We start from the raw sequence: 14,673 nt of genomic DNA, 5'->3' as shown, positions 1-14,673 counted from the left end.
AGAGCCTCAGCTGACACACAATGATCCCTTGCAAAATATCCATTATCTAAGGCTGATATAATACACGTCAAACCACCTTGCATGGATTGTTTCATCAGAAATATTTATCCTCTACGCTTCTATTTGTTTTTGGAGAAGGTTAAGAGACTTGGGAAAAGAGAGTATATTTGTCTAGAATTAGCGCAATTGATTGGTTTGCTGAACCGATAACGATCTCCCACACATGTAGTATCCAAGAGATGGAAAACAATCTACTCTTTCCATTCCATATTGTGAATTCCCTAGACCTGAGATAATAAGTAGGCTACAACTTTGTTCTCCATATAACAGAAGAATTAACCCTGGCAAGCTGTGTAGGACTTGCAGTATAGTGTGACTGTTATTTTTTTAAAGAAATCCTTATTTCTAAGCTACCTTTTTATAGAGTGACTTACCCACACTAGGAATATTTACCAGTCAGGACTCTATAGAGGATCTTTTATCAGTTTGAGCCTGTTAAGCTGGCCACATAATGGAATAGTAGGTGTAGAACCTAATGAAGTGCAGTTTTTATTTTTTAATTTCTTCTGTCTGTTGTGTCGACATTCGTGGGTAAACGTTAGGTTATAATGATAAACCCAGTTGGGCGAAACCGAAGACTGTTTGGCAATCCCTGCATGTGTTGCAAAACATGCATCCACAGGGACTCAAATATATTATCCGAGCACGCCCAAGATACCAAGATAACACTTGAGCTTACTCGAATGACACCTTATCCGAGCACGCTCGCTCATCACTAATAATGACTTATTAGTAGGATATCGTAAACAATGAGGCATAAGATGTTGGCTGAGTTCTTCTGCCTCCTCATTGTGTACTATTAGTCCTAAGCATATATCTCTGAACTAATCTCCAGTTATCTTCCCTCACGTAATCTCCGGTCCTCCCAAGACCTCCTTCTCTCCTCCCCACTTATTCGCTTCTCACCCAACCGCCTCTAAGACTTCTCCCGAATATCCCCCATCCTCTTGAATTCTTTGCCCCAACACATCTGACTATCAACCACATTCGGATCCTCCAGACAGAACCTGAAAACCCACCTCTTCAGGAAAGCCTAAAGCCTGCACTGACCCTGCTGCCTCCTCACCACAACCGAAGCTACGACCTCACCAACACCGGAGCTCCTGCAACCCTCAACCTATTGTCTCCTTCCCCGCCATCCTGTAGAATGTAAGCCCACAAGGGCAGGGTTCTCGCCCCTCTGTATCAGTCTGTAATTGTTAGTTTGTTTACTGTAAGTGATCTCTGTAATTTGTATGTAACCCCTTCTCATGTACAGCACCATGGAATAAATGGTGCTATATAAATAAATAAATAATAACAATAATAATAATAATAATAATAATAATAATAATAATAAGTAACTTAACCCCCACCCATCGAAAATTTTGAATTACTGGAACATTTAATGTGCAGCATTTAGACAAAGACTGAATAGATTGGTGGCTTTGCATGTGCACGTCTATATCATGTCAATGCTAAGGGAGTTACAGAAACATCCCAGCAAACCATAGAGCTGAAATCTATCAGATATTTATGCTTGAGTTGGGAATACCACTTTAAATGCTACTGTCTCTGCTACATCTTTTGATAGATGCATGTGTAAGATCTTTTTATTTTTATTTATGAGATTCATTTTTGTTCATACTTATTTCTTGTGCTGTCTAACAAGTTGGGAATTGTGACATTTGTAAAAGTAGGGCCAAAAAGAGACGAATGCCATAAATAACTTGACTTTGTTCTTAGTATTATTTTTTATCTGTGCTGATTGCTAGACAGTGACCCTAAAATGTGTCGACAATAGTGTCTGGTGAGCGAAACCTCTGGGTGAGAAGTTCTGAAGTTAAAAAAAGGGAAATATATCACCATTTTGCCTATTATTGGGACAGTTCTTACTATTGGCCCATATGGCCTCAAAATAAATGTGATAGTTATAAATCCAGAAAGGTCATGAGAGGATTGCTCGAATAGTGCTTGATGGCTGCTATGTGTCTGAGTTAGAGATGTGAGAATGTGTTTGAGTGCAATTTAATTTTACTTAAAATTTGACAAAAATCCACGGTTGAAAATATGCAGATTTTTGTAATTTGCTTCTATGCGCATTCAGCAAAATGGCCTGATGTGCATTTCAGCCTGCTAAGGATTTTGCTGGCATGTTGCGATAATGCATTGACTTTGTATTTTGAAATCCTTAAAGGGAACTTGTCATTAGGACATTACACCTCTTAGTAATGCAAAATCTTATGCCTGTAGACTTTCATCTGGAAGTTTTAGAGAAACCAGATATTTAAGTTTTAGCCATAAGTACAGCAGGACAGGAACTGTACTTATTGCCTTGATCACTATATCCTGACAGGCGCTGCACTTACTGCTGTCCTGCCTTGCTCACAATATCTTGGCTGACGGGCACTGTACTTACTGCTCTCCTGCCTTGCTCACTATATCCCACCTGACGGGGGCTGCTCTTACAGCTCTCCTGTCTTGCTCACTATATCCCACCTGATGGGCACTGTACTTACTGCTCTCCTGCATTGCTCACTATATCCCACCTGACGGGGGCTGCACTTACTGCTCTCCTGCCTCGCTCACTATATCCCATGTGATGGGCACTGCACTTACTGCTCTCCTGCCTTGCTCACTATATCCCACCTGATGGGCACTGCACTTACTGCTCTCCTGCCTTGCTCACTATATCCCACCTGATGGGCACTGCACTTACTGCTCTCCTGCCTCGCTCACTTTATCCCGCCTGATGGGCACTGCACTTACTGCTCTCCTGCCTTGCTCACTATATCCCACCTGATGGGCACTGCACTTACTGCTCTCCTGCCTCGCTCACTGTATCCCGCCTGACGGGCACTGTACTTACTGCTCTCCTGCCTTGCTCACTATATCCCACCTGACGGGCAGTGTACTTACTGCTCTCCTGCCTCGCTCACTATATCCCGCCTGACGGGCACTACACTTACTGCTCTCCTGCCTTGATCACTATATCCCACCTGACGGGCACTGTACTTAATGCTCTCCTGCCTTGCTCACTATATCCCATCTGACGGGCGCTGCACTTACTGCTCTCCTGCCTCGCTCACTATATCCCAACTGATGGGCACTGCACTTACTGCTCTCCTGCCTCGCTCACTATATCCCATGTGATGGGCGCTGCACTTACTGCTCTCCTGCCTCGCTCACTATATCCCATGTGACGGGCGCTGCACTTACTGCTCTCCTGCCTTGCTCACTATATCCAACCTGAAGGGGAACTGTACTTACTGCTCTCCTGCCTCGCTCACTATATCTTATGTGACGGGCGCTGCACTTACTGCTCTCCTGCCTCGCTCACTATATCTTATGTGACGGGCGCTGCACTTACTGCTCTCCTGCCTCGCTCACTATATCTTATGTGACGGGTGCTGTACTTACTGCTCTCCTGCCTTGCTCACTATATCCCGCCTGACGGGCACTGTACTTACTGCTCTCCTGCCTCGCTCACTGTATCCCGCCTGACAGGCACTGTACTTACTGCTCTCCTGCCTCGCTCACTAAATCCCGCCTGACGGGCACTGTACTTACTGCTCTCCTGCCTTGCTCACTATATCCCACCTGACGGGCACTGTACTTACTGCTCTCCTGCCTTGCTCACTATATCCCACCTGACGGGCACTGTACTTACTGCTCTCCTGCCTTGCTCACTGTATCCCACCTGATGGGCACTGTACTTACTGCTCTCCTGCCTCGCTCACTATATCCCATGTGACGGGCACTGCACTTACAGCTCTCCTGCCTCGCTCACTATATTCCACCTGATAGGCACTGCACTTACTGCTCTCCTGCCTTGCTCACTATACCTCGCCTGATGGGCACAGTACTTACTGCTCTCCCACCTCGCTCACTATATCCTGCCTGACAGGTGCTGCACTTACTGCTGTCCTGCATCACTCACAATATCCTGCCTGACGGGCACTGTACTTACTGCTCTCCTGCCTTGCTCACTATATCCCACCTGACGGAAGTTGCACATACTGCTCTCCTGCCTCGCTCACTATATCCCGCTTGATGGGCACTGCACTTACTGCTTACTGCTCTCCTGCCTTGCTCACTATATCCCGCCTGATGGGCACTGCACTTACTGCTCTCCTGCCTTGCTCACTATATCCCGCCTAATGGGCACTGCACTTACTGCTCTCCTGCCTTGCTCACTATATCCCGCCTGATGGGCACTGCACTTACTGCTCTCCTGCCTTGCTCACTATATCCCACCTGATGGGCACTGCACTTACTGCTCTCCTGCCTTGCTCACTATATCCCGCCTGATGGGCACTGCACTTACTGCTCTCCTGCCTTGCTCGCTATATCCCGCCTGATGGGCACTGCACTTACTGCTCTCCTGCCTTGCTCGCTATGTCCCGCCTGATGGGCACTGCACTTAATGCTCTCCTGCCTTGCTCGCTATATCCCGCCTGATGGGCACTGCACTTACTGCTCTCCTGCCTTGCTCGCTATATCCCACCTGATGGGCACTGCACTTACTGCTCTCCTGCCTCGCTCGCTATATCCCACCTGATGGGCACTGCACTTACTGCTCTCCTGCCTCGCTCGCTATATCCCACCTGATGGGCACTGCACTTACTGCTCTCCTGCCTCGCTCGCTATATCCCACCTGATGGGCACTGCACTTACTGCTCTCCTGCCTCGCTCGCTATAACCCGCCTGATGGGCACTGCACTTACTGCTCTCCTGCCTCGCTCACTATATCCCGCCTGATGGGCACTGCACTTACTGCTCTCCTGCCTCGCTCACTATATCCCACCTGATGGGCACTGCACTTACTGGTCTCCTGCCTTGCTCACTATATCCTGCCTGATGGGCACTGCACTTACTGTTCTCCTGCCTTGCTCACTATATCCTGCCTGATGGGCACTGCACTTACTGCTCTCCCGCCTTGCTCACTATATCCTGCCTGATGGGCACAGCACTTACTGCTCTCCCACCTCGCTCACTATATCCCGCCTGACATGCGCTGCACTTACTGCTCTCCTGCCTCACTTACTATAACCCATCTGATGGGCACATCACTTACTGCTCTCCCACCTCGCTTACTATAACCCTTCTGACATTTGCTGCACTTACTGCACTCCCACCTCGCTCACTATATCCTGCCTGACACTGGTCTCTGGTCTTGTCTGAGTGACCTGCCTCCCCTGCCCTAGATTTTGCATATGTGTCGTCATTTTGTCTCCACAGAGGGAGCAGGGCATGGGCAGATCAATAGTTTGGTTTTCGCAATATCATCAGGCGCTTACTGTGCATGCGCTCCCTCCTCTGAGTAGTCGACAATGGCAATGATGCTGCACTTACAAAATCTGGGGCAGGAGAGGCAGGTCACTGAGACAAGAGTGATATGTCAGTCAAAGCCCAGAGTCCATTTAGGGGGATTAAGGATTGCGGCAGGAGAGCTGTAGCCCTGCTATACTCGCAGCTCAGCCTTTTATGCTGGATTTCTCTAACACTTCAAAACAAAATTCTTCATCAAGGTAAGCATTTACCAATCATTAAAGGGCCTTTACACGCATGGCATTAGACTAGGGTTTAATAGCCCAATGGCAGGTTCCCGTTAAGATTATTTATGGAAAAGTAAAGGTTGAAAAGTAATAAAGGCCTGTATTAAGCCTATATTGGGTTTCAGGCTAAATTCTAGGAGTAAGCAAAAACATTTCCATTTTCTGACAACATGCATACATCTTGCATCTAGCTTATACTGCACTTTTAGACATCGCATAATGCTAAATTCTGGCTTGCTGTTCCGTTTACAGCACATTGTAGCTCAGATACTGTGCAACATTGCTAGCCTCTTATTTCACCTCTTCGATGCACTACTTTTTTTTAGAAACAGTATGGTGAACATCAGATACTGATCCTTTAGATACAGATATAAATGTGTTCACTGTTGTGAATGAATATTTAATATACCATATTTATTCTCTATTCAGAGCAAGCTCAACATCTGTTCAATTGCATGCCACTACCCACCCACAGATTCCTTGTGTTTCCTCTTTGGCAATAACAAACTAATATTTTTATGGTACATTCTTGTCTCTGTGATTTGTCTTACCAGCTGGAATATTAAACAAGGGGGTGATAGCATTTGTCTTTGCACAGTTTGCCAACAAGCAAGCAGTACCATGACAAACTTTTCACTGGACATTTTGTACATGTTCTGGACATATTCATGTTTTTCTCTAGTCGGTTTTACTGTCCATTACGGCCTTTTCTGGGCTTCTGGATTTGCTGGTTTCGAAAACCTGATAAATTGTGACACCATGAAACAGGTATATCCAAACAGTGGTATTTGCTACATGTCCATATAATGTAAATTAGTGAGCTCAAATTTTCAGCTACTGGACATGTGCGGCGCACCTCTGAAGCCGGGAAGTGTACACCTGGCTTCAGAATTGAAGTGATGCTGCTGAAATGAGCGGCACGCATGTGCAAGATTTGTATACGCTGATAATTATGTTATCATGCCCACAGAGATATGATAACATGGAAAGAGGGCTGATTAGAATGGGGCACTAGTCCACTAGTTAAAGCCCTCATTAGCATATCAAAGAGGGACCTTATAAATGCTTTTTTTTTCACTCAATGTTATACAGGGCTGGTTAGGCAGGGAATTTGCTCATACACAGGTGAATGCTGCTGGGTTGGAGGGCATGGAGGACCTGACAGGTTCTCTTTAAGAATTTACCGACATCTAGTTGCTAAGTCTACAGCTTCCGGAGACCTCATGTCAACAGATCAACTTCTTCACTTTCATTCTGCTCTGTCAACAGAGCATCACTACTGATACCACAGCCAGGAGCAAGGACAGAGAAGAAGCTGATCTGTTGACGTGACGTCATCGGAAACTGCATTCCCAATGAGTGTAGACTGTGACCATTCTGAACTTTTAGAGATCAGTGCTGAGCAGAAGAGGTAGGTAGTTTGCAACTACCTACCTATAAGTTCTTAGCACCAAAAGAAAAAAATAGAACATTTCTGAAAACACCTTTTGAAAAATGAAAACACAGGGTTTATTAGATGAACTTGAAACACAAAATGTATTACTGTGTAGAGATGTCTACCAATGTCAAATATCGAGCAAAAGAAAGTAATAGAAGCCATATGACATTTTTTGCTTGTCCATTTAGGGAACAGATGGTGGCCACTTCCTGTTATATTTGCCTTTAGCTGTTTGAATACTGTGTATTAAAAAATGGAGGAGGCATTCGTGATAATATAATGATCTGTCTTCTGTTATGGTTGTCTGCCTGCCTTTAACCTAAACTGCGGCTGCATGATTGTTCCTGCAGCTGTATTTCTCCACTGATGTAAGTAGATATCTCTGTAGATCACCCTCACTAACCTCATTTCACAAAAGACACAAGTAAATACCTAACATGTTTTCATGCCATGCAGATACTATATTGTAATGACTTCCAAATTCCAACTATGGGAAGATCATTCTTAGAGGCAAATCTTTGTATCAGTGACCATATTACTAAGTAAGTTCATCTTCAAAGACCTAATGATATGTCAATGTGATCGACAGTACCATGATCTTTTAGCTCAGTTTGGTTTCACAAAGGGACCTCCATATTGAAATGAATGAGAAAAAAATCTTCCATTAGTTTTAGATCAGTTTTACATGTCAGACACATCACGATGTCCAGATCAGTCATGGGTATGGGCTGGTTTGGACATTATGGTCCATACCCTGACAATGAATGTAGGATTTCTGAAACTGGCGCCAGACCAGTTTCACACATCTGTGAAACACAGACCATTCTTGCATCAGACCCTCCTGATTTGTCAGTGTAATAGATAGAACAAACAAAATGTTGATAGCACTATAGCCTTTTAGCTCCATCCAGCTTCACACAGGGGCTTCCACTTAAAAATAATTGGGAGTAAAATGCCTCATCAGCTTTAGGCTGGTTTCACATGTTGGACATTCACGGTTTAAGTCCGAACCACAATGACCATTCTGGCTTGGGAGTATTCCTGACCATCAGGTCTCCTGTCCTGAACTGAGTGATTCATATACATATAAAACAGTTAGATCACATTGGGAGATTCAGAAATTTCTAATACAAGAGAGGTCTATGTTTCACAGATATGTGAAATCAGCCTAACACAAGAACATCTCCAGATGTAGTAAACAGAAGATGAAAGGGCCCAGAACCTTGGCTAATATGTTTTATTAATTGGTTAAGGATGGGGGCCTGGATTCCCTTATACTTACAATATAATTTTGAGACTCATCTAGAGATGCTTAAAGGGGTATACTCAAGTTTTTTCTTGAACAACCCAGTGCAATACAGTCTCTTTACAGCCTCCTTATTTCCTGTTTTCTGGCAGGGAAGGCTCCCCTTCTTGATTGAATGTTAGGGTAAACAGCAGAGCTGTAGTATTAGTAGAACTATAACACTGAACACAAGTTCTGCTGTATCACATTTAGCTTTCAGTGGTTTGTTCTGGAGTCTACACTGCTATAACAATGTTTACACATGGAGATTAAAGGGCATTTGAACAAGTACATGGTTCAGGACAGCGAGAGCAAATAGTCAAAATTAGGTGACCTGCTTTGGGAGACGATAATGGTGGGGGCTTGAGATTTTGCAAGATTTATAAGAGCAGCTTGTCAGAAGCTGAGACTGAGTGTGAGGGAGATAAGCAGCTAACTACTTCATAGAAATCGGTGGTCAAGAGAGAGTTGACTAGTATGTCAGGAGTTAACCCCTCTCCTGGATTGTATTTACTGTGCACTCTCGGCAGGTACTAGTGGCCAAGATTCATGGAAGCAAGCAGTACACTGTGAAAGATAAAATATCTTATTGCATGTGAATGAAAGCAGGTAGAAAAAGCACGGCAGTTTAAAACTTGCTTATTTTAATGCTATCTAACTAAAGCAGATTAATTTCCTTGAGAATGCCCCTTTAAATGTGTAACTTTCTTTAACACTACTAGTTGTTTGCTAGTTATCACAGCTTGAGCTGTATCCCAGTAAAATTTACAATAAGTATGATTTGTGGAATGAGTTCTGGCAGAAAGAGCACTTCAGTGCATGTGAAAACAAACCATAAATTCATCTCCAAAGAACACATTTCGTTTACTGCCTCGTAATATGTATATTGAAACATACATTATATTCTATCCATTGCTGTGTAAACAAACAACACACTGCAGAAATAGCTCCATAGAATGATTCAAACTGCTTCTTTTATGATTCTTTTGCTGAAAAAAAAGACAAACAAACTAAAATCTCGCCGGGAAATTCCCCCCGGATGAATGCATAAATACATCAGTCCGAATGCTGGGGAAAAGATTTGCATATCTATTATGAGTTTAATCAGAATCAGCTTGGCAAGAGCTCAGTCAAATCACAATGCACCTTTATCACACAATTTCCAAGGAAAACACTCTGACATGCCGTAAAATGGGATAATGGACATGCCATTTTGTTTCATCCCAGAAAAAATAGACTTGATTAAAAGTAACAGCTAGTACTTCTGAGAATAAAGAAATACAAAATGCCGTTTGTTGTCTGATTGAAATTTTGAGACCTCGTGTTCTTTTAACTTTGCTTTTTTTAAGAGAAAACTAATTTATTTTTTTGAAAAAAGTCAACTAAAGCAAATATTCAAAAGTATTAATGAAATCTTTTGACTTTGCTTGGAACTTATTGCAAAGATCTCTATTATAGTGGCTATAAGCATTAGATATCTCTCGATGCTTGTTCATCCTCTCCCAATGCCCCCTACATATTGGCCTAGTATGCATGTTTTCTGTATTGGGAAACTAGAGTAAGCTGCTGTCAGATGCTGGGAAAAAGAAGGATTGGGCAAATAAACTGCACATGATTGATCCTTCTCTATACCTACGTCATCCGTTATATATCTTAGATGGCTGACCAATCTTTCTCTCTCGCAAGATACACCTTAGATAGCCCCCACTACCTAAATCAGCAAGTTCATCTGTCCTGTACATGTGGGAGCCTTTTAGGGAGTCGAATTCTGAATGTTTGAGTAGGTACTAGAATTTCTCTTTTTTAAACTCCCCTGACGCAGCATAGCTTCAATATGGAAAATGTGTTTATTTTACTCACTTATTTAGGGCCATTAATTCTACAGTGCTTTATAGATATTATCATATAAATTCCCTATCAGTATGTCTTGGGAGTGTGGGTGGAAACTCACGCAAACACGTGGATGATGTTGGTGGGATTTCAATTTGGTGGGATGGTGGTGCCATTTCAACCCAAAACCCCAGCTCTACAAAGCTATAGTGTTAAGCACTGAGCCACCGAGTTTCAGCTTAAAGAGGTTCAAATATAATAAATTACCCACACTAATAACATTGTGTCAAAATTGTGTTGTTTTCAGAAACTCTCAAGGACCAACAATTAAGGGTAAGATGGATAAGATAGTCCTTTCGGTCACTTCCTTTACTGTAAGGACCGAGTTACTTATATAAAAATCAAATGAAGGTGCCGCCTCTATCAGCAGTCTGGCAATTAATGTGTGATCATTAGATTGGGGGTATGAACTTTCTTATTTTTCCTCTTTTTCTCAGGACCTAACCTAGTGATCGGTAGAAGTCCCTGCAATAAAAACCCAGTAATCATACAATTGTCACCTAGAGTGTGTATAGGGGTAAATGTTAAACTCCTTTAGGTCTCCCTCACACAAAAGTTTTGTAAGAGTTGTATTTTAAAAATTTGTTTTGCTAATTTGAAGCTTTTCTTTTTCATTTTTGGTGTCACCTTATATAGTGTATCACTTAAAACATACTCCTCGCCTGGCATTGTGAAGTCCTATGGAGAAGCCTATGGGAAAAATGCCAGATTCAGGATATGCTGAATTTTCCAAGAACACACTTCACTTACCCTAAATTTGTAAATACATTTGAATATGAATGTCTCTTACCAATTTAGTGGAACTTGTCACTTGAACCTGTCAGAGTAAAACATACATGAAATTCAGGAGCTCAGGTCTGATTCATTATGTGACAGGTTCCCTTGAACTGCCTCCAAATTCTAGAAAGCATGAACTGTGTAAAACCTATGTTACATTACGTCAGAACCCTTTTATTTACTGACGTGTGTTTATTTGTGTGTTTGTATTGTCTTATACATTATGACTGTCTTAGCAATAGGTGCAGCATACATTTTTGAAGACCAGTATACTTTCAGGACATTCCCTAATAAATAATAGAAGGTACTCCCATTACTTCCTCCTCAGATTTCATTTCTTGTTGGATGTTTGTTAGTTTATTGATCATTTATTCATTTAGCAACAGCTTGTCTCTGCTGTACATTTTGGGAGTCATAAATGTATAAACATCACATACACATTCAGACTGATTTAAATGGTGGTTAGCAGGGGTACACTCCTGAGAGCGGCTGCCTATCTCTGTTCCTACTATCGCCTTCATCCCATAGCTTTATTAAGTCCAGAGTTATTTTACATCAACGTCAGCTTTGAATAAAGCTATATTCTGAAAGTATAGAAGTTTATTACTTAACATGAGAATCCAGAGGTTACGTATTAAATCCATAGTCTCCTAAGCACTGATCAAGAACGAAAAGTTCTCAATGTAACATTTATCCTTGCTTCACTAAGATCCTCATTATAATGAATAAATCTGTTATCCTTAAAGAACCTGGCGAAATGTCAGCCTGATGTTCAGAAAATAAATGCGTGTATAAAATAGCTGCAACTATGTTTTGTACAGTTTTGGAAATATATGGGCACGCGCAGCAATCAGACCATTCTCAGTGGCCTATGCCAACATTAGGTGTCTAAGACTTTGCCCACTGGTGGACATAAGAAGTAGGTATTTTATCTTTTGGTACACTTAATCCTTTATTTTTCCTCAGCAATAAAAGGATCAACAGATTAACAGCCCCCAAAATATACAATTAATAAATCTGAATGATTCACATACTATATTCATATTGTCACTGTTGAAATTGACTGATTTTTGTAATAATCTTGAAATTTTCAAATGATTCCAAAATAAGTTATTGAATTTTAATGGACTGGAAAATGTAACATTAGACAGTCACTTCTGCCAGATATGTCCCATTGCTCCTAAAGCCCTCTATAAACAGTTGATGAAAATGGCCTGATAGCACCCACTCTTTGGTAATAGACATGATTGTTCCTTGATGGCCAAAAATACATCACAGACTGCATCAGCCAATATTGGATTTTTATGGCCGATGAGGAGCCAGTTCTGATGATCGGACAAAAATAAAACGATATTCCCAACTGTGTTATGAAGGAGCGTATTGATCAGTAGATCATTCAAACTTTCTCTTTAGAGTGTAAGCTTTTATGGCCAGCAGGTCCTCCCTCTCCTGCAGAATGTAGGCTTGTATGGTCAATGGGCCCTCTCTCTCCCCTGTAAAGTGTAAGCTCTTTTCATCAGCAGATCCTCTCTCTCCTGTAAAGTGTAGGCTCATATGGTCAACGGGGTCATCTCCCTCCTGTAAAGTGTAGGCTCATATGGTCAATGAGGTCCTCTCTCTCTTCTGTAGAGCGTAAGCACTTATGATTACTGGGGCCCTCTCTCTTTCTTGTACTATGTATGTTCTTATGATTTACAGGGTACTCTTTCTCGCTCTCTCTCTTTTTCTCATATACGAGTGTAAACTCTTATTGTAAGCACGGTTCTTTCTATCTCATATGGAGTGTAAGTTCTTATGGTCAACGTGAACTTATGTTCAAATGGTCAGCAGAGTTTTCTCTCTCTTCTCCCCCACATATATGTTCTGAGCAATTACAAGATTTCCAGGACTGACATTTGTGCAAAGTTTTCCATTGCAAATCAAATGTTGTGCAAAAAGCTAGTCAATTCGAACTTCATTCAACAGTCAGTCGTCAGTGAAAATGAAGTAAACCAGCTGACAGTCATTTGTTATGGTTGAAATTTGCCATTTCATTTGCGTTTTGTCTAATGTGTTGGGGCTGTTATAACAGTGGCAGTAAATAATGTAGTATGGATGATTTGCTATGTTAAAATATACTTTCAGCTATTTTATTGTTTTTGACAATGCATTGAAGATTAGTCTAATTATCAAAATTGAGAGGGAGACATTCTTGTCCCTATTAGGACATGCGGAAAGGGGTTTTCTTAGTAAGAGAACACCATTAGATTATCTGTAATCGTCATTTTATAGATGCTATTGACCAGTGCACTGCTTGTATGGATGACACTGCTCTAAAATCTTTGTTACTATTGTTATCTGAAAATCAGAAACAGTAAAAGTAAAGTAGGTTTTGAGAAGACTGCAAATGAGCTCTCAAAATGTCTGTAAATACATATACTTTATAAAAGATCAAAGTAAAAGACACTTTTAAGATTCAAAGCAAGTACACAAAACGTAAATCCTATAGGGTACAAACACAAGCCATAAACCCCTTAAATCAGCCCTACTGAGCCACTCGATAAATGTTACAGCTATAGAAATAGAGGAAAATCAATGTTTGCAAGAACAGTGTAACATATAGGGAAATGGCCCCCAGGGGCAAACAAGGCTAATGATTATGATCCCTATACTGTTGGCAATCTGCTTCAGACATCCACATATCTATAGACATAAATAATGCAATGAGAAATGTCCATTTCCAAATTACACATCTGAAGAAAACTGAACTGATCTGAAAAAACAAACAAAAAAGCAACGTTCGTAGGATAAAAGACATTATGATATCCGATAATATTTTTTAGAAAAGATCTCACAGCTCATATTAAAAAGTGGCAGGACTATGAAAAGACGCCAAAGCATTTGTAACACTTTGTAATATGATTTAGAGAAGCACTCCCACCAAAATCTATATCCCTTAATCCTTTCTAAATATATATGTGAACTAATGTAGGTGCATTAAAATACTTACTGATCGCCAGCTTCCAGTGCCCCACCAATTCTCAGAACACAGTTACCGAATTCCAGTACACAGATAAGCCCCTGTGTGATCCAGGTAGTCTGATTTAACGTCACATGATTTAGAAGAAGAGTGGATTGACACTGGAATCTGGAGAAGATGGTGATTAATAAGTATTTTATTGCACCTACACTGCATCAAACACATACACTCACCGGCCACTTTATTAGGTACACCATGCTAGTAACGGGTTGGACCCCTTTTGCCTTCAGAACTGCCTCAATTCTTCGTGGCATAGATTCAACAAGGTGCTGGAAGCATTCCTCAGAGATTTTGGTCCATATTGACATGATGGCATCACACAGTTGCCGCAGATTTGTCGGCTGCACATCCCAAAGATGCTCCATACAAGGCAGGATGGATCCATGCTTTCATGTTGTTTACGCCAAATTCTGACCCTACCATCCGAATGTCGCAGCAGAAATCGAGACTCATCAGACCAAGCAACGTTTTTCCAATCTTCTACTGTCCAATTTCGATGAGCTTGTGCAAATTGTAGCCTCAGTTTCCTGTTCTTAGCTGAAAGGAGTGGTACCCGGTGTGGTCTTCTGCTGCTGTAGCCCATCTGCCTCAAAGTTCGACGCACTGTGCGTTCAGAGATGCTCTTAGGCCTACCTTGGTTGTAACGGGTGGCGATTTGAGTCACTGT

At 41.8% G+C, this 14,673-nt stretch overlaps 1 protein-coding gene across 2 annotated transcripts in view; it reads left to right on the top strand.

The window, feature by feature from the left end:
• CSMD2 (CUB and Sushi multiple domains 2) overlaps nucleotides 1–14,673 on the top strand; it is a 1,405,803-nt gene that overhangs the window by 124,134 nt on the left and 1,266,996 nt on the right. The gene's annotated exons all lie outside the window — the stretch shown is intronic.

Source organism: Ranitomeya variabilis, chromosome 3 (assembly GCF_051348905.1).
Source record: "Ranitomeya variabilis isolate aRanVar5 chromosome 3, aRanVar5.hap1, whole genome shotgun sequence".
NCBI classification, from domain to species: Eukaryota; Metazoa; Chordata; class Amphibia; order Anura; family Dendrobatidae; genus Ranitomeya; species Ranitomeya variabilis.
The sequence above is the reverse complement of the archived record's forward strand: the minus strand, read 5'-3'. Positions and strand labels throughout refer to the sequence as shown.